General features: G+C 44.4%; 1 protein-coding gene across 1 annotated transcript in view; it reads right to left on the reverse strand.

The window, feature by feature from the left end:
* The window catches only part of PC (pyruvate carboxylase), a 2223386-nt gene that overhangs the window by 2052687 nt on the left and 147331 nt on the right, over window positions 1-23368 (reverse strand). Inside the window, exon 2 of the mRNA XM_086938550.1 lies at window positions 9341-9450. The gene's annotated coding sequence lies outside the window, so the exon portion shown is untranslated. The remainder of the gene's footprint in view (window positions 1-9340; window positions 9451-23368) is intronic.

The raw sequence follows: 23368 nt of genomic DNA on the forward strand, positions 1-23368 counted from the left end.
GAATAGCAATATCCATTTTATCTGCACGCCTAGTGAGCCTAGTTTATCGTTTGGCTCATGTGTTACTCCTTTTTAGCAATTTATAGGCGAGTTTTTTCCGCCAACTTAAGAAGCCTCCAGGCAGGACAGTATTTATGTCTGTGTTGCTGATTTCCCCAGATCTCCTGCCTGAGTATCCCTGCCTCAGCATAGAGTAAACGAGAATACAAAATTGGAGGATGCACTGGGTTCCATCAATGTCAAAGTCATCAGATGTCAGTATCAAACCAACTAGGATGCATTTCCATAATACACATGAATCGCTCGACCCACATTCTACAGTAAAGTAAAAGTGTAACTTTGTGAAAGAACGAGGTGCATACCCCTGTTGAAGCTGTTAACATTGCAGGAATTTTATTAAAGAAGATGGCTGCAGGCTCTCCAGGATGGCGACGTGCCTGCGGCTGGCCTCCGGCGTCATCCCTCACCTGGGCTCCCACCTTCTCTGCTGGACTTCTTGACTTTTGCTCTGTTCTGACCGACACTTTGCTGCTGTTCTCGGACAGTTTCTCTGGGTTCTTGCCCCCTACCATGCCCCTGGCCTCAGCCCTTCTCACTGTGGATGACCCTCAAATGTTTCCTCCCTGTTGTGCTTCCCCTTCTCTCCATGCCCTTGCATCCCTCCCACCCTCCCTTTGTGCTGTGGCTTCATCCACACTTATGGAACTCTGCTTTGTCTTGTGTAGTGACTCTAGTTAATGGTATCTGCTTTAGACCTAGCACCATATACCATGCCTATGTGACTCTTGGAGTTTATCCAGTCATATCCCCTCCCTATGTGTGTAGAGAGGACTCTAATCATTAGTGTATGCAGTAGACCTTTGACCGATTGCAATAATGTTAAGCTTTGGTATTCGCTGAAGTCCTTACACCATATTCCACCCCTATGCGTCTTCTAGAGTTTGGCCAGTCATATCCCTTCCTATGTGTACGTAATTGACCCTTATCACTAGTGTTTGCATGACCTCAAACAAATTAGTTGTAAAGGGGCAGCTGAAATTCCAGGAGCCTAGTCCCGACAGCTCGACGACTTCGGAGGGCTGGAAGAGGTCCCCCGCTACACGGCGGAGGAGGGCACTGGACATCGAAGGCTGTCCTATGTAAAGCGCTTTGATAACCTAATCGGTTCAAGATCCTGAAATGTGCAACGTAACTGATTCTATGTAAACTGCTGTGATAACTTGTAACGGAACTGGTGCTATGTAAAGCGCTCTGATAACCTAATCGGTTCAAGTTCGCGCTATAGAAAACTCTAAAAATAAATAAAATGCACGAGATAGTAAACGGTTCTGCGTGTCACTTAAGCTGTAATATGGAATTTGATATTTGCCCTGCAGTAATAAACGTAACTATGTGACGATGAATTTATTAGTAGGCTTGCTGTAAAAACTCGTTTTTGGTCCACATTTATTTTCACTGGTATGGCATAAAACTATTTCCAATTCAAAACTTCAAGACATATTTATCTTTTACAACTTTGAGATGTCCGTGGAATAGGAGCTGGACGAAGCACCGATCCCCTCCTTTGTGGGCGAAGGTGGTAAATATCTCTACAACACATTGTCAAAGTCACATACATTAAAGGTGTGCCTGTGCCACCCTCAAATGGCATACGATTATTTTCCTCATTTCGAACTACCACGCGGTTTTTCCGAGGATCTGAACTGACTTTACAGCGTGACAGGCAAGAACAGGTTAAACGCATGGCTGTATGGACTAGTTTAACTGCCCTGTCACTCACACTCACACATGAGCAAGACGATGCTTCCTAGAGCTTGGGAACAAATACAAAAGCCCACCTCACATACTGTACAACATATAGGGGGCAACAACTAATTGTTGCTTCACATACCACAACATTCCTCACCTCCCCACCCATTCTACCAACAAGCTTCAAGCACACGAGGGGACATCCAGCCATCACCAGGAGGAGCCAAGGGCCAGGCATAGCCTTCTCGGGAGTGCTACTTGAGGGACATACTGAGGAAGAGGCTGGGCTTTTTTCAAAGACCCTTGGGCAAGAGCAAACCCTCTGCGTGCTTTCCTCTGGCAGATCGCTCAAAGCAAACTAGAGTAGTTTGTCTCTGGTCAGTTCAATGCTCCTTAGCAAGGGGAGCATGAGGTAGACTAGTATCCCCCTGAATGTAGCGCCTCTAATCTCGTGTATAGGGCTACAGGTTTCGGGGACAAAGAGTACCCCCGATGGTAGGTGGAAGGCTCGGGCTACATGCAAAAACAACAGCTGATGGACCGAATGCAGAACAATGTCATACATTCACCCTAGTACAGAGAGCTGGGCCTAAATCCATCGTTTTTTTGCTCACCATGCCATTCTACTTTGAACCCAGCCATATGCAAATCAGTCTTGACCCTATGCCTCATGGGAACAGTCTAGCTCGAACTGCCAAGCCAGATCCTCCCTGGACCGGAAACAAGCATCCTGGGACCGGTTTCGGGGTTTCACCCCTCTTCAGCCAGGACAGTATGAGCACCTATGTGGTTCATTCCCAAGTCTGCAGCTTAAACTCCTACTGCAGTGTCACTATTAGTCAATTTCTGCCCAGCATTAATGTTAAAAAACCCGTTCCGTGCATAGCCTGTGATATTTGCTTCAAAGCCTAGCACATTACCACCCTCTTGCTCTTAGCTCAGTGCAGCCACCCTCAAACTTTAATTTCGACTATTCCTAAAGCATGGTGGTCAAGTTTGAAACCCAGGAAAAACAAAGGATAGTACTCAACAGAGCTCATGTATGTGAGAAAAAAAATTGTGGTTCACCGAGGACAAAGGGAAGAAAAATCTCACCTGAAGTGTAGAATACGCACGGAGCAAACGTTTTCAAAACCAAAGAAGGTTTCTCGAACAATCAAATAAAACAAACCAATCACTGCCCTATGAAATATTTTTAAATTACTGAAGCCCAAAATCACACAAGAATCCACCAGAAAAAATCCTGACCATCCTGAGAAGCTACACCTCACAATTTCCACAAAAAAGTAATATAGTTCAATCAGAATCTCAGGTAAAACAAGAGTATCTGCCTCTCCAACATAAGCCTGGATTCATTTGAAAAGATGGTGGACTACAGACATTTTTCCAACTACAATAAATTGCTTACCTTGCACCCACGCAAAAATCAGCCTTCAAATACTTTGTCAAATTTGCATACTACAGGAAACTACATATCTGCTCAATGAGACGTACAAAAAACAAGCATTTGCAATGCAATAGGTCTCGCATTAGGAAAGTTTGATGTTTTGGTATTGTAAATTAAATTAATTTTTATTTATGTTTTTTAATAGTGAAAATAAAGGAATTAATAGTTTTGTATTTTACAATGCCAATAGTTTTAATTTTTTTAATTTGACACCTTTTGCAATTGTAATACAATCTGTGTTGTTTGTATGTGACATATGTATTGATATTACAAACAATGGCTTAAAATGAAATGTATGAATAATTTTTAAATAAAAGTTATTGTAATGTATAATGGTAATTGGTAAAAATTTTGCAAATAACTTGGTGGACTTGCATTTCGAGGGTGGAGTTTGATTGTGGTTTTGTTTTCGAGTCTGTTTGATGGTGGATTTGGAGGGTGGATTTGGAGGGTGGAGTGCTGAGTGTTGCTGTGGTGGTGCTGTGGTGGTGCGGACTGATGCTGTGTGGTGCTTAGTGGTGGTTCCGAGTTGTGCTGTGGTGGTGCGGACTGATGCGGTGTGGTGCTTAGTGGTGGTTCCGAGTTGTGCTGTGGTGGTGCGGACTGATGCGGTGTGGTGCTTAGTGGTGGTTCCGAGTTGTGCTGTGGTGGTGCGGACTGATGCGGTGTGGTGCTTAGTGGTGGTTCCGAGTTGTGCTGTGGTGGTGCGGACTCATGCGGTGTGGTGCTGTGGTGGTTCTAAGTTGTGCTGTGGTGGTGCGGACTGATGCAGGGGTTGCGCAGAGTGATGCAGGGGTTGCGCAAAGTGATGCAGGGGTTGCGCAGAGTGATGCAGGGGTTGCGCAGAGTGATGCAGGGGTTGCGCAGAGTGATGCAGGGGTTGCGCAGAGTGATGCAGGGGTTGCGCAGAGTGATGCAGGGGTTGCGCAGAGTGATGCAGGGTTTGCAAGGGCACAACAAGGGATAAAAACAAGGGAAAAACGAGTCTAATAGGGGCAGAAAGGCACAACAAGGGAAAAAACGAGTCTAATAGGGGCAGAAAGGCACAACAAGGGAAAAAACGAGTCTAATCGGGGCAGAAAGGCACAAAAAACGAGTCTAACAGAGGGCAGAAGGGCAGACAAGCAAACAAGGAGAACTGGAGACTTTGTTTTTTTTAAAAATGGAGTTTAAGGGGAAATAGGGGTTTGAGGGAAGAGAAAAGGTGCAGGACACAGGAGGATGTTATAGAAAGTGCTTTAAGTTGTGTGGAAAGATAAGGCCAGATTGGAAGGAAACATATGAGGATCAAATAACTGACGGGAGAAACAAATGGTAGGAAAAGAGTAGTGGGGAAGATGTGTTGTGGCTGCCTGCTGTCCATATGGCGTCGCTGGTCTTTCCTGTGGATCCCTTTGGTTCACGGCCGTGAGGGATGTTAATTAGGGATGAGGAGAAGTAAGTGAGGCCGAGACTGAGGGAAGCAACAGATGGCTTTGGTGTGGACGCGCTTCGCGCGCTGGATGGAAAGCGCATGCAGCAGGGGGCGGAGCGGATCCCTTTGAAGTGACGGTTAGAGTTGCATCAGGAAAGCTAAACCAGCAGGCGGATGCGCGTTCACGATCACATGCACTTGTGGAAAGCCGCCGGCTGGTTTAGCTTTCCTGATGCAACCCTATAATTCTCACTATTCATTCCTTGCGGAATGGAATAGCGAGACCTAAAAACGTTAAAATAAGGATGCGAGACATGGAAAATAGACGTGGGCCAATTTGACGATGGATAGACTGAGGCACATGACTCATCCAGAGGAGCAGCAATCTCTATCCGCTTAAGGCTTATAAAAGCAGTGGTTTCTGGGCTTCCCTTTGTGTCGAGGCTTTTCCAGTTATGGTCCTGCCGTTCGAGCTGTGGGCTGATCTCCTGCCTTGGTGTGGGCTCCCCTGCTTACTATTCTGGTGTCTCATGGCTTTTTAGAGTTTGCGCATCAGTTGTTTTTATGCGCTCCGTCGACTGGCAATTCATCAGGGTCTGTTTGCACACCCTGGCAATACCCATCTTCCCTGGTTATGTTTCCGGGGCATGGGGTGTGTCGACTTCGAGGTTGGATGCCCAGTACATACTGTCCTGTGTGTGGGCCTGATATTTGCTTGCTCCAGACGTTTCTGGCTAGGGTTCAGAGAGGGAGGGCAAAGGTTGTGCTGGTAACTCCGGCATGGCCAGTTCGGTGTGATTTCCTATGTTGTTGGAGATGGTGGTGGGGCTGGAGTGGCAGGTTCTATTGGTTCCGCCTGCGCTGTAGTTTCAGAGTCTCCTGGTGCCCGCTCTGGCTATTCCAAAATTTGCAACTTGGCCATTTAGAGGGGTGGCTTCCTGTTGCGGGGTCTCTAGGCTTCGGTCTCCTCTTCTGTGTTGACGTCAACCTGGTTTCTTCTGCTCAACACCGACTGTCGTTTTGGGCTTGGCGTGATTGGACCCCTGTGGTTCTGCTCAGTTTCTCGGCCTCGGGTGCTGGAATGCCTCCTTGGGCTTTTGCAGCTTTCTGGCACCCTTAACAGAGGCCTGGTGTTTGGTTCTTTGAGGGGTTGTCCGTTCTACGTCCTTTCCCTCAGGTGATGTGTACCTTCTGGGTTTTAAATCTGTTTTTGCGCAGTACTGTCTGCTCGCGAGCTGGGGGAGCTCGTCTCCTTGTCTTTGGGGGGGGGGGGGGGGGGACTTCTTTCTTTAATTTGTTTGGGGTCATGGTTTGGCTTAGAAGTTATGTCCACTGTGTTTGTGCTGGGCTGTCTTTACTGGTTGTGGACTGTGCATCTTTGTTTGGGTGTTTCTCAGCTGATAGTTGTCCTGGTCTTTTTTGGCTTGGTAGGTCTCATTATGTAATGGAAATAATAAAGAGGGACAAGGAGGCCATGCTTCTATTACTTACCGTAATTGCATTACTCCGTGTTCTACTCTCGCTTACCTCCATTAAGGCCCTCTCTCCCTCCAAGTTGTCAGGCCAACTGAGTTTAAGGCGGCTTCGGTGTGGTTGGCGTGGATTCTTTATATTGGTAAGTTGTGTGTCTACAAGGCACAGGGCCCCCATGGAGATACACGAGAGTAGGACACTGAGTAATTGAAGCATTCTTGTTGAGAATTTTTTTTTTTTTTTAAATAAAACTTGATAAGCTGAGACGCGTTTTGCCTGTTAAGACTCCAAAGAGCTTTTTAAAGGCAATATGGACTTTGGTGCATTCTTCAGTAAAATGTTTAGGGATGTGTCCTAGTATTTGGTGAGACAGGAAATAGTGCCCATCTCTTTCAGTGTGTACACAGCAGTCGAGAGCGGGTCTTGAATGCTACTTTCTCTCCCCACGCACTTGAATTTACCCCATCATCTTTGGAGGGAATCAACAGTGTGTGCAAACCACTAATGAAAAGTGATTGTGATCCTGCTGCTCACAAGAGGGGGCAACACAAGGATTAGTGCACGTTAGCACTCAAGGTCACCGCCCCTATACTAACCTTAAACAATAGATATCCCTCTTCACAAAGCGGCTTTTTTTGTAATAAAAAGGTTCTCGCTGCCAGCAAAGGCCACACAAAGAAAACTGTCGGCCAACAGACAGGAGGGCTGCTAGCCAGGTGGGCCGGGCTGCAGAACGGTACATCGTCCTTTAAAAATATGCTGCTGCTCAGCACGGGAAGAAATCTGGACAGGTCTTTTCACCAAAGCATTGGCGTGGAAAGGCCATTCTGCTGAGCGATTTCTAAAGTGGCCGGAGTTAGCTAAACCAGAGGTGGGCAAAGCATCCGTTCAGAACTCATGTAATTTTCAACAGTGAGAAGCAGACGTTGTGTGTTTAAAATCGGGAGGAGGAAAGACGATAAAGTCACACAAATGGTTGGGAACATGTAACAGAGTAGCTAGTTCTCAGTACTAAGTAAAACTATCACATGGGTGTTGTTCACAGAACGCACAGAGGGTGATCGCCCAGTTACATTAGTCACCAAAGCTAGGCCTCCTTGAGGAATGCTAAATTGAGAAAGCATGGACAGTTCAGCCGAAAAGCCACTGTGAGAACAACACACTTCAAACTCATCTTATATGTTGAATTTCATGGTTTAACAATCGCTCAAATTCTTGAATTTCAGATTGGGTGGACAGGCTACAATTTTCTGCCAGCTTTAAACAACCCATTTTTAATTAGAGTGACGAAATTTGTTCAAACATTCACAGTGTCATTTTCCTTAAAAACGACATCACACAAAAAATCCCTTGGGCAACTAAATGATCCTGCCTCACCCCATAGAACGTTACCTGCCTTCATTTCCAAACTCCTAGGGCAGGCTACATCCTGCACTGCAAAAATTCCTATAACGCTGCCTAGGGCGTGTCAAAATTCAGTGTAAAACATTCACGTGATAAAGAACTTGGAATTGCAAACAGAATTTTCCTACAACTCAGTGAAAACAAATAGCACAAAATGATCACGGAGGCATAATGTACGATCACTTGCAGCACTGAAAGCCACATATCAGAATGGCACAAGATGCAGACTATCTATGGGCAGGTATCTGAATAGGAGGAAGATGAAAGGATCTAACCAGGTCTCCGGGCCATGAAAAGAATGGTCTGAATCTAGATGACAATAGAAGAGAACACTACTGTAGAGTTCCAGTCAAAAATATATATGTTCAAGTAAGAAGATATGAATCCTACTCGCGTCTTCCAGATCAGTTACCAAGCTATATAGGCAAAGGAGATAACCTGCCAGGCCACGGCTCACTGGAGTAGAAATAGATCCCTGTGACGCCAGTTAATACACAGAAGCTCAAGAAGGCATCAGGTGAAAGAAACCATATGTAATTGCAGGACCAGAACTTGGCCTGGTTAAAAGCCATCTGCTCTGTACTGTCAGGAGACAGCATTGCAGGAGAAGCAGTTTTTCTAATCGAAAATTATAACAATGAAAACCAGTTAGACACAGCATGATCCTTCTCTATGCTAGTCTTTTAACACTGAAGTGCAATCCACGGACCTCTTGTGGTACAGTGCAAGGTTCTCTGAAGTTCAAAATAAGAAGGAGCCAATAAGGTTTGTCAGAAGGCCATGCAAATACCGTAAATATCCAGGATTCCAATTTCCAGTGTACAAAGCAATCCCACAAAGACAGATCAGAAGATCCTACTGAATGGCAAATTACTAACACAAACGCAGTCTATGGTTTTCCAAACCTGAAATAAACATGGTTTCCAAAGCTGTAAACCACATGAAGAGACCCAATCACTTAATGCATATTTAACACCCTACTACTTTTTTCCCTATTTTTATTTTATTTATAAACAGACGAGCGTTCTCTGGTCCAAATGCTACAGCCCATCAAAATCACAATTCTAGGCTGGAACCATTTGGTTGACGTTCTATTTCAGAAAGTTCTACTGCAACTTCTGAGCCTGCAAATCCAGTGTCTTTTTTTGCAATGCTTTGTCTTGAAGCAGGTGGGCCATGGCGTGGCAGCTGACTCGGTAGGTGTGAGCTACATCTCTGAATGATGTGAACAGATGCCAGAATTACTTCATGAGTGAGCCTCAGGACATGAGGCCTCAGCGGCAGTGAATGCCAAAGAGCTCTTGGAACAAGACCAAAAACTGACAAAACCGCATTAGCCAAAGGAAGTTGACAAGAGTTCATTTTAGTACATGCCGCCCAGTTAAATGAATTTCCTCAAGGCATTCATGTTAAATTTAGTGTTAAGTTGACAGCATCTGGAACTAGAGCCCTCCATGACAGTGCAATCTTCAGCACAAACTCTTACAACAACTCTGCACAGTCCATGCTTAGCAAATCACGTTCCCCTCAGCTAAAACGTCTGAAGAGTGCCGGGTTACAGAAGCTACACTGGAGGTTAAGGTAAGGATAAAGCCAAGACAGCTGCATGAGAAGCAAAAGCTCTGTTCCAAAGGGCGCCGAATTTAGAAAAACCTCCTGAATGATGGTTATTCGCTTAAACTTTGAGCCTGGTCAAAGCGAGCCAAAAAGTCAAAGGTTCTGTATCCGCCAACAAACCATTAATAACTTCTCTTTAACACATGGGTGCATGCAATTTTGTTAAACTTGTGGACACATTTCATACCGATTAAAACAATTCTGTGAAAGAAAAAGTTAAAATAATGTGTTAATACCTTGATTCACTTGAACGTGACAGGAATGTTCTGCTGAATGGTATTCAGGATGTACAGGAAAGAGTCAATTTTGGTGGCAGTGTCCTGGCCGAAAATCTTCACGTTAGTACCTACAATTTGACCGAGAAAAAAACAGCTATTAACCTTGATCTGGTATCCTTTGCCCTCTAAAGTGACAGAACCAAAGAGCTTCGTGGTCTTCATAGAAGCTGATATTGCCACAAGTTGCCTTGTACGGCTGCCCATGCAATATCTCATTCACAACAGACAAATCCTAAAGTGACAATTCTCAACACATTTCATTGTAAAGAACACAAAACACAAATAAATGTATATGAAACTGACGTAACTAATACTACACCAGGGCATGCATACAATATGAGCATTACACCCAACTGTAAAGCTTTCCAAATGCAACATTTACCCAACTGAACACTTTGCACGGTGGACTATATGGGACTTTCAATCCAAGATGAAAACCCGGATGAATATAAATCAGTTAACAGCTTGTTGCGATAGCAGCTCCTATTTTGAAAGTTTTATACAAACTCTGTGTACATTGGCTCACCAGACGTAGGGATCTACATCAAGTGGGGTGCATACCAATTTAAATCAATACAAACAGGTTATTGCTGGTAGGCGCGTGTTAACTTTAGTTGACGTTGCAACTAATGTCCCATCAAAGTGTGTTTGATATTTGTTTACCTTACGGATAATCAAGGCATCAAAAATGACTGCTAAAACAGCAATCCCACCAAACCCTAACTAAATTCAGGCTGTGTTTTGAAGAAAATAGACTAAGTAGGGTTAAATGTACAAAATGTGTGTTGGACTTGGCCCTTCTGGCAGGTTCCCCCCGGAACTTTTTGCTTTTTAATTGTGACATTGTATTAGTGATTCCTGGTTTCTGCGCACTTTCACTGTGTCCCAGTGGAGAGTGTGTGCGCACTTTGAGTGTGTGGAGAGATAGGCCTGCCCTCCCATAGGAATGCATGAAGAAGTTGTGTCCATGTTAGTTCCTGATGCGTGGGGAGTGCAGGCTCGAGTTTGGTATGCGTGAACTCATGAGATTGAATGCTGCGTGATGATGTATGCGGCGTGTATGTGTCTAGTGTGGAAGTGCCACTTCTAGACATGGCTGTACGTGTGCTGTGAGGGTGCTGGAGTGTGATTGGCTGGAGCTGGCTGGCAAGCCAGGCTCCAGGAAGTCTGTGTGGGTATGCCCCGGTGGTTAATGGGGAAATTAGCATTCTGATGTGAAGGAGGGGCTGCACTTGGGTCCTGAATAGGGCCGGGCTTTTCCCACACAATGCTGGGTCCGCCCCCTGTGGTGCGTCTGATGGCCCTAGCCTGCCTGGTGAATGGAAAGGGTGGCTGGGGAAAACAAAGCACTCCAAAACCAGCGGCGACTGGTTTCTCCATCACCCTGCAACTTTAGACAAAGGAATTTTGTGTATAAAAGGAGGCTGTGACCTCTTCTAAAATGTTCAGGTTCTTGTTTGCCAACTTGAAACTACCAGGGGCGTGCTGCTGCTTGGGCCCGGGGGAAGGCTTGCCACCCTGGGCCCTGCCCAGCCCCTGGATGCCTGGTGGCTTCTCCTTTGTTGGGAGCTGCCTGCTCCATCTTTTTGAGATCCAGTTTTGACCACGACGAACCTCTGCGTGACTAGAAGGACCAAGAGAAGCTGAAGGACGGAAACCAGTCTGAATCCTGTAAGACTGGCCTGCAGTGGTGCCTTGCAGAGAACGGAGAGGAAAGGACCAGATAGGACTTTGTAGACTTGTGCCTGAAACAATCTCCAAGGGCTTGATCGAGAGCTTGCCCCCTGAACGGAACCCCAGGACCATTGGGTTCTATCTGCTTGTGCCCGTTTGCTGTTGGGCCTCAGTTCTTATTCCCTCGCCAGAGTTGTGACTCAATTGCCTCCGCCCTCTCCCAGGCCGTGACAGCTCGGAGCCTGGTCGCCCGCCGTAGAGAGTCCCGCTCATTCCTGAGCCGCTCTCCGTTTCAGTGCCGGACCGCCTGCTCTCCTGTCACCTCAACGCTTACGGAGCGAGCTTCGCACCTCTTCTCCAGCCGGAATCTGCACGGAGAGCATCTCATAGCCTCGGACGGTCCGTACGTCGTAACGTACCCGACTGTCTCGCTTTGCGCTCCTGCATACCAAGGCTCGTGCCGCACCTCAAGAAAGGCCTCCCCGTACCGTGGTACCGGAAGCCTGGTGCTGCACCCGTATGCCGAGAACTTGACGCCCCTCACAGATCCACACGTCAGACCCAGCGTGCTAAGAAGTAGTACTCCCCGCAGGCCTGAACGGCGCATCGCCCCGTGAGCTGTACCGATCCCGGATCGCTGCATCCCTCCACAGTCTAGCTCCTCCACCTCGCTCCTCGAGGGGGATTGAGCCGGAGAGATCCTCTGGAGAACCGTCGGCCTCGTTCGGGGTCCGCCCTCACAAGTAGCCCAGCCTGAAACAACTCGGACTTCCACCAGCAAGGTACTCTTGAACTCAGTCTCGAGTTCATATCGGATCCAGGGTCCGCAACGTTCTTATTTCCCTTTCATCGTTGCCTATTGTAATCCGGTGACCTCGATTTACTAAACGTTATTCTGGTCTTGTGATATTCCTGCTTGAATCTATCTTTTATATAAAGTATACGTATTTTTGATACAACCATACGACTGGTGTCCATTTGTGGTGGGTCAGTGGGTTTACTGTGTGTGATCATGAATGCTTAACTACTATCGCCCTGAGGATTAGCCTTGTCTGCTCGCGCCACACTACCTAGAGGGTGAGCAGGGGTTATTCAAAGGAGTAGTTCCCTTGCCCTGACGTGGAGCTGAGGGTCCTTGCCTGTCACAAGTGCATACCTGTGCCAACCAGAGACCTCCGGTTCTAACAATGTGGGAAAAAAAAAAAAAAAAAAAGCGGCATTTTCTCACTAGTGAAACTAAGCCTCGAGGAGCAGGGACAGCACTTTTTACATGTAATTTTGAATTTACCACTTCAACAAGAGCTCAGTAAAACAGAGCATTACTATAGCCTGATTGGATGAGCATTAATTGAGAGTGAATATGTAATCTTGTCAAATACCCAATCAATGCTTAACTATGCTTTCAAAACCAGATGCCTATGTAGTAATATATCATTTACATATTCACCTGGCACTTTCGAAGTTTACCTGGCCACTGGTGTAAAAAAAAGCAACTCTTTGGGGTGGATAGGTGGTCCAACGCCAGATTGATGAAGGCATCCTGGAGGTGAGCTTCCATCCTACTCCCCCAGATTACACCACATAAAATGAGCACCTACACATAAAAATTACACCTTGCGATACAAAAAGCTGGTAGGAAAATAGGTACAATCTTCAGAGCTGTGCTTCTGCCCACCAGCAGAGGCAGGTTGGCGATAAGGAACTGGACCCACTCAGCGAGGAGAGGCACCCGCCATCTTGGGCCTCTTCTGGGTAGGCCATGCAGTGATGCCACTGGGTCTTGGCGACCCTCACTCCCCGACGAAGAGTAAGCTAGCTCCTGGACATAGTAGAAGGAGCTGCTGCTGTATGTGGAGAACTTGGAATAACAAAGGGGTGGGGAATCGATTGGCGAGCGTTGCGGCAGATGGAGCATTCTATAAATTGGAGCGTCTTCCTTACCGTGTGGGAGAAAAAAGCATCATGGTCCTAAAACTCGTTTCACAGAATCATTGCACTGAAGAGTAAAATGTTGTGCCAAGTATCTAAGCTACCACCCGAAAGCGCATCTCAGAGGTCACTAGGCACCCCAAATATAATGCCTCACGTTTGCCTCTATTACACCACTAAACTGACCATTGTGACCACAGCAATAGCGCTTAGGTGAACTCCCAAACACATTGTGTTACATGCAGGAGGAAATTAGACAGTGAAGGGCAACAATATGATCTCTGATCTTGCCGGGAAAAGACTAGCATGAAGAAATAATCTAAACATGATACATCATGTTATCCCTGCTCAAGGCCAGAAGTCACGAGGGTGACCAAGAAAAATGATCAATCTCACCTACTGAAAGAAGATTTGCTGCCTTACTCAAATAACTGATTAAACATGGGAAGATTTGATGGAAGCTTTTCAGTTGTTACCCACTAGATTGTGGAAAACTAAGCAATTCCTTCTGTTACTATTACCCTCACACACTCTAGTAGTGTGATGCTTCATCATGGGGTCACCCCGACTCCTAAAGGCCAGGGTGGGTTCTACCATGTTTCAGGGAGCACTTAAAAAGAAATGGGCAGGGGAGTTTTTAAAGATTTAAAATCCTCTGGCAGATCCCAGTATCCCTTTATTAGTGGAACTGTTGGAAATATTAAAATACAAAAGGGGGGGGGGTTCGTACGGAGTTTTATGGTCCTATGACTCTAGTGCCAACATGTTTCAGTCTGAGAAAAGTGGCCTCAAAAGGTCCTGCACTTTCATCAGGGCAATCAATTTCTTCCCTGGTTACAACAACGTTTAATACATATATACATATATATTCTTTACCACACCAAACTTCGAATCAAAGAAGGCGCCGACTCCGTGAATCTTAATCCAAACGATTTATTTACATGATCAGTTGCTGCTCAGACGCGTTTCGGCGGCTTACTCCCGCCTTGATCACTAACATCTGCATAGTATTTTGCTTGGGTATATATACATATACATGTTGCCATGGGTTCAATCAACATACTGGATTCAACTGGCTGTTGCTATGGTTTCATGGTCACTCCCCATGTATCGACATAGACAAGTTCAGGACTTGCACATTTAAATCTCATGGCAGTCTTTCACTTTTTGTCACAGAAAACGCAATTAACTAAAATTACATAAATCATAACTATGTGTCCTTATTTCAAAACATTTCATAAAGATGCTGACTGTAAAATCACACCCGCATTACATCACCAGTTATACCTTTGTGTTCTTAGATACATTACTACGTCCGTGGTGAGTACGTGTGTGTCAGCTCATACCTGGTCTAGTTCAAGAGTGTCATGCGAGCCGTGATTGGCTAATGCTACAATGTGGATAGTTGGTCATCCTGCTAATGGGCGGTCGGGCGGGGAGGTGAAATCCGACTTGCAGTCTGCTGGTTTGTTTACTAATGCCGGCCTAATGTATAAAATGACATTATGGACCGATCTAACGGGTAAGTGTTTGTTTAATCTATTTGTTTTGCCTACAACTGGAGGCCAGTGCCTACTATACTTCACAGTGCACGACACTTACTCGTTGAGTGCCACAGCCGCGGACCACCCTACAGATTGTACTGCATGGTGCTTGTTGATGTGTGCTACCTACTGAGATCTAGGTATTTATTCCACATTGTATGATGTACCATGTTACATGCATGAGCTTACCGGACTCCTAGTGGAGCTGCTCATTGGGACTTATATTAGATATCCACATGGTGATGCAAGGTGGGTGATTGTGATAGTGAAGTGGGGTGAGGTGATTCGACACTATTGTGAGTGCGCAAACCCAAATTACATGTGAGGTGAATTAACGTGAATAGTACATGAACAGCAGATGTTTTTAATGGTACTTCGGAAAGAGATAGGACTGGCTGGGTTATAAATGGAAACTAAGGGTTTCATAAGCATTCAAACCGAATGGCATCTTGGAGTTCAGAAGAATGATGTATCTCGAATCCAGGCGGCGCAAAGCAAGTTTACGGTTACCACCTCTGACATTTCTGGGGATGCTGTCTATGACTAAGTACGTAAAGCCCAAAGAATTACCTGCATGTGTCTCATGGATGTGCCTCGCTACTGGGTACGCTTGGTCATTGTTGGTGATTGCCCGCAAGTGCTGTAAGATTCTCACATGTGCAGGGTGGATAGTGGACCCTACGTACCTTTTACAACACACACACGTCAGCACGTACACAGCAAATTCTGTTTTGCATGAGAAATGTTCCGATTGTTTAGGGAAATCGTCTGAACGGTAACTTGACATTGGCAGTATCGATACCATGGTTACAGGCTTTGCATTTTCTGCATTTTTTGAAGCCTTTCTTGGATTGTAGCCAATTGTTTGGTGTCTTTATGGCAGGGGCATTGCAGACTAGTTGGCTGCGCATCGATTTAGCTTTCCTAAATGACACTAGGGGTGTTTTGCCCACTGCATGGCCTATGGTTGGGTCATTACGGACCAGGGACCAATGCCTCCTTAAGATCTTGCGGAGGTTCGTGTGGTATCGGTTGAACCCAGTTATTAGCCTCGGGGGTTGTCTTTCTTGGTGGTCACGGTTTGTTCCTTTTTCCGCCAGGAACTGTAGTTCCTGTCGAGTTTTAGTGCTACATTTAGCTTCTGCATTTCTACATGTCCTGTCTGTGTACCCCCTCTTTCTGAGTCTCGTGAAGAGGTTTTGTTTAGCTTCTGCGAGTCCCTCAGCGGTGTGTATTATATATATATATATATATATATATATACACACACACACACACACACACACACACACACACATACACACACATACACACCAGGCGCGGTGAGTGAAACGGTTTGCACATACTGTGCTCGAGACATTTCTTGCTCAAGCCTTTATCCCGAAGGAACCGTAACAGCATGCAAACCCCCCAAAAGCAGTGAAAAGTCACCACCCCGTGGGAGGAAACAAAAATAATTCCTTTTATTACATACCTGTTGGGAAACCAGTGATGGCGGGTGTTGAAGATATAACTGGGGAGAGAGAATCCGCAGCTAATGTTATATTTAGATCCTCCAATGAACGCCCGGCAAAAGTAAATGCTGTTGATACAACGTCAATAACACACAGCAATTTGAAAACTTTGTTTTTAAGATTAGAAAAACTAAGAGAGAGAAGTGCGAAAATGGTGGGAGGCCACTTCATTACAGCGATATATAGACTGTGATAGAATACCAAGAGGCCTCCGCATATTCACCGTCCCAGCATATGAAAATCCAGACCCCGCACTACTCAAAGACTGGGCAGAATATACCGCTGAGTCATCTAAGGGTATGGTACGGCTGCTAATCAAATATGCTTGGAGTGATCATGACAAATGCTTAAAAGAAATTGCGGAAGTGGAAGAGTTGATCGGAAAAGAAAAAGACATAAGAGGTAGTGAAGAACTAAGAAGTACCTTGATTAAGAGAATCAAAGATTATGAACTGGGCATTAGGAAAAGCAAACAAACAAAATTCCAGAGGGATGAACAGGATTATTTATCCAGCAGTATATTGACATTCGCTAGGAAGTTCGATGCCACCAGGAAAAGACTCGCCCAGGGAGCGGTGACCATAAACAACGAAGATACAGAAGAATCCGAGGTGTCTGATGGGGAACAAAATCCGGCTCCTGCAAGAAAGGAAGCTGCGGGCGCGGAGCCTTTTTTGGACGAATACAAAGTAATAAAGGAAACACGCCTAAAGCCACAACAAAGGAATCATCCTCCCTCACAACAAAATCAAAGAGGAGGAAGAGGCGGGGCAAGAGGGGCAAGAGGCGGAACACAAGCAGTTGCCTCACCCAGGATAACTCGCAGTGCCTCAAACCGCAGGAGGAAGTACTACAGACAGAAGAAAATAATGTCATCAATCTGTCAAAAAGAAAACTAACAGTTGATGAGATTAAAGTCTTAAAGAAAGGATTGAGCTTCTGTCCTACTAGCGAATTTAACCTGGTGGATACAAGAATTGATTTTTTTTAAGTACATTCGAAAATTAAAGTTTAAAAAAATCTTCCTCCTCCATCCAAAAGATAATGAAATTGAGGAGGTTTTGGAACCTGATTCTCTTGCAAATCTTTTAACTCCAACTCAGGAAATAGCAAATAATGGAGCAACTAATATGCTAGAGGATAATGTACCTACACGACAAACACAAGATCCTAGCAATATGAAGAACAAATCAAATAAACTGCCGGTTGCACCACATGATGCAATAGATGTCTTTAATGAAGCCGTGCTTGCGGACTTGGAGAAATCATCAAGTGAGAAAATGAACATGAAATCATCTAATATTTCTAGAAAAGAGTGGGAAGCCATAAGATCCCTCAAAGAGGAGAAAACCATTGAAATAAAGCCTTCCGACAAGGGGGGCAACATCGTGATTTTCAATAAAGAACATTATGAACAGGAGGCATTAAAACAACTAAAAGACAGAGTGCTACGCCCCTTTCCAAAGATCTGAATATGCCAAAAGCATAATGAAATATCACGGAATGCTAACAGAATGGAAAAAGGAGGGCATGCTTAATGATGAGGAGTTCCGATATTTGTACTGTGAATCACCCGTCCTACCCACCTTTTATCACCTCCTCAAAATCCACAAGCACGCCAAGAGACCACTCGGACGTCCAATCGTGTGCTCAATTGGGAGCCTGTTGGAGAACAAGTCTCGTTTTATAGACTCTTATCTTGCTCCCACTGTGAAAGATCTCTCATCCTACGTGAGCGATACACAACACTTTCTCCGTATAATGGACAACATTGCCTGGGAAGAGAACATGCTTTTAATCACATTAGATGTGGTTAACCTTTATACCTGTATAGATCATGAAAAAGGCCTACAGGCAATTGAATGGTTTCTAGATAAAAAAAAACAGAAAAATACAGGGCACACAGTGCAATGTTACTTAGCATGATACGTTTGTTTGTACCATAACATCTTGTTCTCCAATCAATTATACAAACAAATAAGGGGTACTTACATGGGCTTGTGCTTCTCCCCAGCTACGCAAACCTGTTTGTGGGCTGGTGGGAGAAGCACGAAGCATGGACAGAACAAAATGGGACATGGACTGACAATATTTTAATGTGGGACAGGTATATAGATGACCTTTTTATTATTTGGCGAGGCGATAGGACCTCGGCTGAGGAGTATATCGCCAAGCTGAATAATACCAAAAACTTGAGTGTTCACTAGCACAAATAGTGCCACTAGTATTTGCTACTTGGATTTGGAAATCTATATAAAAAACACGCTCCAAACGAAACTCTATAGAAAACCAACAGCGGGGAATGCAGTTTTGCATGCAGCTAGCTACCACCCGAAGAGTCTCGTGAGAAATGTACCCTATGGTGAACTGTTACGCTTAAAAAGAAACTGCTCAATGGAAACAGATTTTCAAGCAGCAAAATCAGAGGCTAAACAAAGGTTCCAGAATAGGGGTTATTCCAATAGCTTATTAGAACAAGCTTCACTGAAGGCATCCAAAGTCAACAGGAGGGATCTCCTAATGTCAAAAGATGTGCCCAAGATGGGAGAGGAGGTGAGAATGATCACCAAATTTAATACCAGATCTGGTGATCTTGTCCACATCTTGAAAAAGAACTGGCCCATCCTTATGACTGACAATGTGCTGAAAAAACATCTAACACAGCAACCTTTAGTAACCTATCAACACTGTCAGATCATCTGGTACACAGCCATTCTATAAAACCAAAGTCAGTCACTGTGTCCAATTTAAAAGGGTTTTTCCCCTGCCTTCGCTGTAAAGCCTGCAAAGGGAGTAGAAAAACCTTAGAGTACCCTAATAGGACAGGAGGAGGTGGACCCAACAGAAAAATCATGAAATTGTTAAATTGTAACTCTGAATTCACCATCTACGGTCTTGAGTGCCCCTGTAAAAAAAGATATATAGGGAGTACCATCAACCCCACGAAGCTTAGGATCCTAGAACACATGCGGGCTATCACGAATAAAGATAGATCTTACCCAGTAGCCCGCCATTTTGCCGAATGTCATCAGAGCAATAGAGATCTGCTAAGCTTCTACTGTATAGACTAGGTAAATAAACAAGAAAGAGGGGGGGACAGAGAGAAGGCATTGAGAATCCTGGAGTCAAGGTATATAAATCGATCTAAAAACCATGACTCCATGGGACCTGAATAATGACGAGGAACTATGGGTCCATCTCTAACATAAGTGCATGGGATCATGCACTTTATACTGCAAATAGTGACACTCTGGGTTGAATGAGTAATAACATACATCACTCCCTTTAAAACCCAGAAAGGTCTTCTGCCCGTCATCAGTTGAAAATTGATGAATAAGAGAAAGAATGCCCATACAGGGCTGCAAAACAGGAAAAATCAGAGGCAATTATAGGAGGGTCAATGAGATCTTGAGGATATAAACAATTGGGAATATATACCCCAAACGCTAAAGAATTATAAGTCATATACATTTTAGCATATACCCTGACCTTACAACTGCCTGATTTATCTACATTGTTATTATCTCAACTGGTATGTTAATAATATGATGAAATGTGTGTTGTATTATATGTTTTAATGAGAACTGAGCACTTTATATTTAATTGCGTCATGTTTTACAAACCATGTGTTAAAAAGAAAATATACGTTATAAGATGGCCGCCACATTGCAATTTTAAAAGACTTCATCTACGTCAATGATGTGGGAAGTGGCCAATTGGTTTAAAACTGCACATTTTTTCACAAACACACTGATGAAGCTAGAGTAGCGAAACGCGTCTGTCGGGGGTGAAGGGGGGGTTTGCAAATAAATTATCTTAACCGGATTCCAGTGTGCGCGCCTTTTTTTCCACTTGGATAAGCGGAAAGTGTTGAGGGATATACATACATACACACATATATATATATATATATATATATATATATATACACACATACATACATACACATATATATATATATACATATATATATATATACATACATATATTACAAATCCTGTATTCAAACCCCACGCTTGCTTAACGTTGGATCAAAACAGGACACGGACCCAGTTGTCGTTCGGTGCTTCAAATATTTATTGCAGCCAGATGCCTACATACATACATATATATACATACATATATATACATATACATACATACATATACATACATACATATATATACATATACATATATATATACATACATACATACATACATACAGACATACACAGACATACATACACACATACACATACATACATACATACATACATACACACATATACATACATATATACACACACTTCCTTTGGAAAAATCACCAGATAACTTATATTGGTCTCTTGTAGGTTTCTTTACTCCATCTGTGAAGGGAAATTGGAAGAGAGAAGAAAAAAATAGCGAAAAGATTCTTTTTGGGTTTCAAAACTTCCCATTAGTGATGTGCTTGTTACACCCATACTTGTCGGAGAGGGAGGGCGTTTAAGCGCCTTCACACATCATACATATTCGGTATGTTTCTCCAGAATCATAATTCTATCAGCGCATTCTGCCCTGTCTTTATATACAGTGAAGTGGCGATATGAATCGCATTCGGCCACTAATCCATAAACCGCGAATGTGTAATCAGTTTAAAAAAAAACTTCAGTGTCACTTCATGTAGATGCAGCTGGCGAAGAAGTGGAAAGTGTCCTGAGGAATCTGAAGGTGGATTCAACTTGAGGAGGACCTGCAAGCAGAGGGAAAAGACTCTAGGCCACTCGAGAGTGACCAGGGGGCAAGGAAGGTCAATACCCACCGATGTCTGGTGTTGCAGGAGAGTTGACGGTGACCTTGGAGCTGAAGTTGTGCAGACCAAGAGACTTTGTGGAAGACCAGGAGCCGTTTACGACCTGTCCCATGTCAGATGTCGAGATTTGAGGGGGGGAGGGGGGGGGGGGGGGAAGGTGTCTGTCGGGGGCACAAACAAGCCTAGGAATCCGCAAACAACGAGGAAAGTGAAAAAAGAGCGGTGTCGGGACCAACAAGGTCTAGGTGACTACTCACAAGCAAGGAAGTCAATGCAGGAGCGAACAATCAGGGGAGCCCACTGAAGTCAAAGACTATGCTCAAATGGACCCACATGCTGGAGGGACTGGAGTCGCTAGAGGACCTAGAGCAGCTCATCAAAGGTGCAGGCCCACGGTGCAAGGGATGTGATGCGGACGAAGATGTTGGTCATAGGAGATGCTAGAGGTGGAGGCTACTTGGAGCCCGAAGATCTGAGGAAGAGAGCCAACAAGCCTTTGCAACAGCAAGTCAACACAGTGCACAGGAGTTTGGTTCCTACGGCTCCAACGAGGGATACTAGCCTCAAACTCTGAGAGGACAGGGCTGGCCTCGAGGGATGTGAAGAACCACCCTGTGTGTTGCTGAGCCTTTCGAAGTCTGTGGGAGCCCAGTATCAGCAGACCCGTCAGCTTTGTTGCAGTGCCTGTGGATGTAGGGAATGGACTCCAGTTAGTGGTCTCCCGTGGTTAGAGAACAGACTTCCTCTAAACACGGGACACCACTAACTGGAGTGGAACTATCACTTTGAATACTGGGCGTGATGACATCTTACATATCTTTTTAAACTACGGATTTGGCACAACAATCGTTTGATTCACCTCGTTCTTGAGAGGACAAACAGCAGGTTCTATATGTAAACCATTTCCTAAAGGATTAATGAGACAGAACCTTCTAGGCAAACCAAGAAGAAAATTGCCTGGAGATCTGAATAAGACTGCAAGGACAAAAGCACGTTGGCTATGGTTCTTAATCAAACTTAAAGAAAAAAGAAGGATTATAAATGTAATATGCCCGTAGGACGTTTAGTATTGTAAAATATGTATTATGTATGCTGATCATTTGTAGTGAATTTGCCGAACTCCTATCCAATGTAAACTATTCGATCCACACAATGAGTGCTAAACCATTGTAGATTGATTGACAGAGCAGAGATATTTTTTCCCTTTTGGGAGTTGAGCTTCCAGTTCTCTGCACTAAAACAAGTATTTAACGGTCCCTACTGGTAGGGTAGGTGCGGTCACCATTGCCTCAATAACCCTTCATAGCTAAAATTATTTGGGAGCCACACCAAATGAACCACAATTAAAGAGCAATCCTGGAAAGGATGACCAAGAAGGCACCAGTGTATTCTACAAAACGCTGGGATAATAAGGTAAAGAAAAGGCTAAACCACATGTTGGATCTCCTCTACAGGAGTCTCCTGAAAAACGCTTCAATTTGCATAAAGGTGAAACTCTAAAAGCAGCCTGCTAAGTATCACTGCATAGTACACCGATACGTGTCCTTCTCGTTCCTTTCAGGAGTCACCTGAAAAACGCTTGGAGAGGAGGACGATCACTTCGCAGAGCGGAGGAGTGCATGAAATGGAAGGACTCACTCTTCTGACTTCATTATGAAAAGGAAGAAAAACTTCCACAGCAAAAGCCTCAATTTAGAAAAAAAAGTGGCTGGGAACTCGCATAAACATGCTACATCTATTGAGGACTTTGCTTCTGAACGGAGAGCAAGCTTGAACTCTGCTAGACAGTGCGGCAAAAGTCATAATAGTTCGGCAGAATTTTCAAGAGTGTCTGCAGGCAACAGCAACTAGTGAGTGTCCAGGTGGAAACTCCAGAGCAGAGACCTAGTGCCCCAAGTAGGTTATAAGAATTAAACCTGCAAATGGAGGGCAATATAGTTTGTACTATTAACGTGCTCTTCTGGGAGAACTTAACATTTGGTAATGACATTCTCTTCACTGAAAAACATCGGCCACCTGAGTTTGTTCGATAAGTCCCAGGAGGGGGGAACGTGCAACATTACCATCTTTCTCCGACCTTGTTCCAGAACAGATTAAACATACATATGCTAAGAGTGGGCCTTGCACATGCCTCCGTGTTATACCGCAATTGTGTGGGCTGGGATATAGAATCCTTTTACCATATTATACCCATGAGGTCCAGCGCACAAGTGCAACCACAATACTCCAAACATGAACAATGGTTTGGAGAAATTCTAACAACTTTAATATCAAGATGCAACTGAACTTTGCAACTGAACTTTGCATCTCACCAATGAACAACCTTGGTTTACAGTCAGGAAACCAGACCATTCATATCGCTTACTCTTGGACTGTAGACAGTAAAATAGTAAAACTTGCACATTTGCAGTACAAATTGTGCATGGCGTAGCACTAATGAACACTATAGTGTGGAAAAAATACAAAACCATATTAGCCATTTCAAATGGCCTTTTCTGTCAAAACATAGCACCTGAAAGCAGGTATTTAATTTCATGTACCACCCTCGGAT

The sequence above is a fragment of the Lissotriton vulgaris genome, chromosome 9 (genome assembly GCF_964263255.1).
Source record: "Lissotriton vulgaris chromosome 9, aLisVul1.2, whole genome shotgun sequence".
NCBI lineage: Eukaryota > Metazoa > Chordata > Amphibia > Caudata > Salamandridae > Lissotriton > Lissotriton vulgaris.